The 3,677-nt window shown below is 41.1% G+C and overlaps 1 pseudogene; it reads left to right on the forward strand.

Moving 5' to 3' along the window:
* The first annotated feature begins 2,040 nt into the window (after positions 1-2,040).
* Positions 2,041-3,430, forward strand: LOC114638016 (annotated as a pseudogene).
* Positions 3,431-3,677: the final 247 nt, after the last annotated feature.

The raw sequence follows: 3,677 nt of genomic DNA on the forward strand, positions 1-3,677 counted from the left end.
ACCTGAGGTCCCAGCTATACCACTCCTGGGCATATGCCCAAAAGATGCTTCAACATATAACAAAGGACACATGCTCCACTATTTTCATAGCAGCCTTATTTATAATACCCAGAAGCTGGAAAGAACCCAGATGTCCTTCAACAGAAGAATGGATACAGAAAATGTGGCACATTTACACAATGGAGTATTAATCAGCTATTAAAAACTATGAATTTGAGAAATTCTTAGGCAAATGGATGGAACTAGAAAATATCACCCTGAGTGAGGTAACTCAATCACAAAAGAACACAGATGGTATTCACTCACTGATAATTGGATATTAGCTCAGAATCTTGAAATACATAAGATTCAACTCACAGACCACATGAAGCTCATGAAGAAGGAAGACCAAGTGTGGGTGCTTCGGTCCTTCTTAGAAGGAGTAACAAAATACTCATGGGAGCAAATATGGAGAAAAAGTGTAAGACAGAAACTGAAGGAGGGCCGTCTGGAGACCTATCCACCTGGGTATCCATCCCATGTACAGTCACCAAAGGTAGACACTGAAGTGGATGTCAGGAAGTGCATGCTGACAGGAGCCTGATATAGTTGTCTCCTTAGAGATCTGCCATAGTCTCACATATTCAGAGGCAAATGCTCATAGCTGCCCATTGAACTGATCAAGGGCTTCCCAATGGAGAAGTGAGAGAGAATACTGAAGGAGCTGAAAGGGTTTGCGGCCCCATGGTAAGAGCCACAATACCAACCAACCAGAGCTCCCAGGGTCTAAACCACCAGCCTGGGAGCACATAGGGAGGCACCAATGGCTCTAGCTGTATATGTAGGGGAGGATGGCCTTGTCAGGCATAAGTGGGAGAGGAGATCCTTGGTCCCATGCAGGCTGGATGCCGAGCATTGGGTAATTCAAGGGTTGGGAAGTGGGAGTGAGGAGGTGAGTGGGGACACATCCTCATAGAAGCAGGGGAGGGGGATGGGATAGGGGATTCCTGGGTGGAGAGGGAAAGGGGTAAGAGAGTAACATCTGAAATGTAAATAAAATATCCAATAAAAATTAAAAGAAACACTGCATTAGTCACTGTGCAGAATATGAAGTCTTCTAAAGAGACTCCCTCATGTACTATGTAGTTGTTCATGTTTTGTGGGGGAGTTTTGATTTGTTTTGTTTTGTTATGAAAAATTATCCTTACACTTCTGGTTGAGGTCATCTTGATTGTGAGTGAAGGAATCTAGAGTTTGTTCCTAAAATGGATGTGAAGCCTCATGCACACTGATTAGAGATTTTCATGTATAAGTTCATCAAGGAAGGGGGTTTATACATTCTCTTTTCATTGTATTTATTTGGTCTTGGGATTAGGGTAATACTACCACAGGGATGAGTATTTTTTTATTTCTCTTTTATGAAGTAGTTTCTATAATACTAGTATACATTTTTCTTTAATAGGTTTTTTTAATGCACTTAGGGAATCCATGAGATTTGTCTCTGCTTTTGTGGAAGATATATTTTTTGCTATTCCATACTAGAAGCATATGATGCTTGTTTTGTTTTATTTTATCTTATTTTATTATTCACACATGTCTAAAAGTCACTCTCCTATTTTTTACTTTTGGGTGTATAAAAATTGAAATCTCTCTGGAAGATCAACTGGATTATTGTCTATTGGGAAGAACCTCATCTTTTTTCCATACCTTAATTTGTATCAGGTCTGTCTGGATCAGTGTCATTGAAGGGTTTGCATTTTGGCCTTAAAAATAGCCAAGGCATTGTTTCTGTGATCTCAGTATTTTGAATTTCATGCCCACTCTCTGATTCAATTTTATGAGCTTTACCATGATTCCTCATCTTCTGGTTTGGGGTTGCATTCTTCTGGTATTTCTATATCCATGGAGAGTGATACTGAGTAGTTTGGGATATCTCAGATTTCATGATGGAGAACAAATAGTTATAAACATCCATTCTAAAATTCCATCAGTTTTTATTTCTAGAATTGTATGCCCCTGGCTTTGTGCATAAGTTTAGGGGTTTGAAACTGAGCCAAAATCATGGCCAGCTACATGGAAGAGGACAGCCTTGAAAAGGATTTCAGGATCTTATTATCTCTGGACTGTGGCTCAGTCAAGGTGACGAAGCTTGCCTGTCACCTTACACATGTGCAAAAGTGACTGTTAAGGTTTTTGGGAAAAAAAAACAACAATGTAGCTGACACTACTTCTGAGGTAAAATTCTTTCAATCTTTAGAGCACAAGGAACATTGTTCAATTATTTTCACATGATTGACACACTGACAACTACATATGTGATCATAGAGTATGTGGCAGGAGAAGACCTTGAGTGGTACCTAAGAAAACTGGGATGTCTGAAAGCAGAAGTTGCTGAACCTATTTTCCAGTTGATCATGTTTGCAGTTCACATCCTTCAACAAAGGTACATTGCACAGAGTGATGTAAAATTTATAAAATATACCAGGAATATTGTGGCAGGAAATGAAAAGATTTTTTGACTTTGTTGAGGCAATTAAAATTAAAGGAGGGTAGATTTTGGAGGAAGTCAGTAGCTCATTACTTAATTAGGCTCCAGAGATCTTGACAAGGAAACCCTAAAATAGGCTGGCAGGTGATATGTGGAGCTTGAGCATCATCCTCTATGTCCTGGTCTCAGGGCACTTTCCGTATGTAAAAAGCACCCTTAAGGATACGCACAGGCTCATCACCACCACAATGCATCCCATTCCCTAGAACTTGACAAAACCATGTCACATCATCATTTTATAGTTGTTCATGATCCCCACCGGGTAAAGGATAGCAATACATCATGGAACAACCATGGCCGGGCCTTATTAAAGAACATGCACAGTCTGCCATGAAAAAAATCCTTCCCAGAGTTGTGAAAACTATATGCACCACTGGCTATATCTGTGAAGAATTTCTTTCATCTCTAACATGCAGATGATCAATAATAAAGTAACAGCAACATTTAATATTTTGAATAACAACTGACATATGTGGACAGTCATGAGCAAAATGAGAAGCCCTGGCCAAACCATGGGCCTGCAGGTGCTCTTAGCCCAATTCCCTTTTGAAGAGGTGAGCCAGTGAACCTGCCTTTTCAACATGTACATAAGCTGGGAAGAGTCACTCTCAGGAGAATAGAGTGGGAGGAAGAAGTAAGGGTTGCTGAAGTTATGCCATGCACATCAAATACTCCTGCCTAGAGATGATGCCCTGTTCATATGACCCAGTGTCAGAAGGAGATGCTCTGAGAGCTGACATCACTAACACTGTTTCAGGTGATACTGCTGTCAAGAGAAATTCCATGTACAGATTCCCTGCTGATCTCTACTCCCCTGTGTCAGCCCTAGATGGAACATTCACAGGGTTTCTGAGCATGGGCTTCTCCTCTGAAGAACCTAAAATGGGGCCAGTTGTATCATAGGACCTGCCCTAGATTGGACCCACACCTTCAGGATTGAGCTTATTCACACGCTGGAAACTGATGAGGAAGTGAATTTCTAATGCACCCAGAACACTGTGCTGCTGCTGCTGCAGGTGCTACTTGCCTGCCTGCCCTACCCACAGTGAACCCTGATCCTTGAGTCATGTGCAGTGAAAAAAGGTGATGATAGTGTAGTCTAAAGGAAACTCTGTTGGATTGGCAGCCCAGATGCACAATTTCATTGTGA

Source organism: Grammomys surdaster, unplaced genomic scaffold (assembly GCF_004785775.1).
Source record: "Grammomys surdaster isolate TR1022 unplaced genomic scaffold, NIH_TR_1.0 125487, whole genome shotgun sequence".
NCBI classification, from domain to species: Eukaryota; Metazoa; Chordata; class Mammalia; order Rodentia; family Muridae; genus Grammomys; species Grammomys surdaster.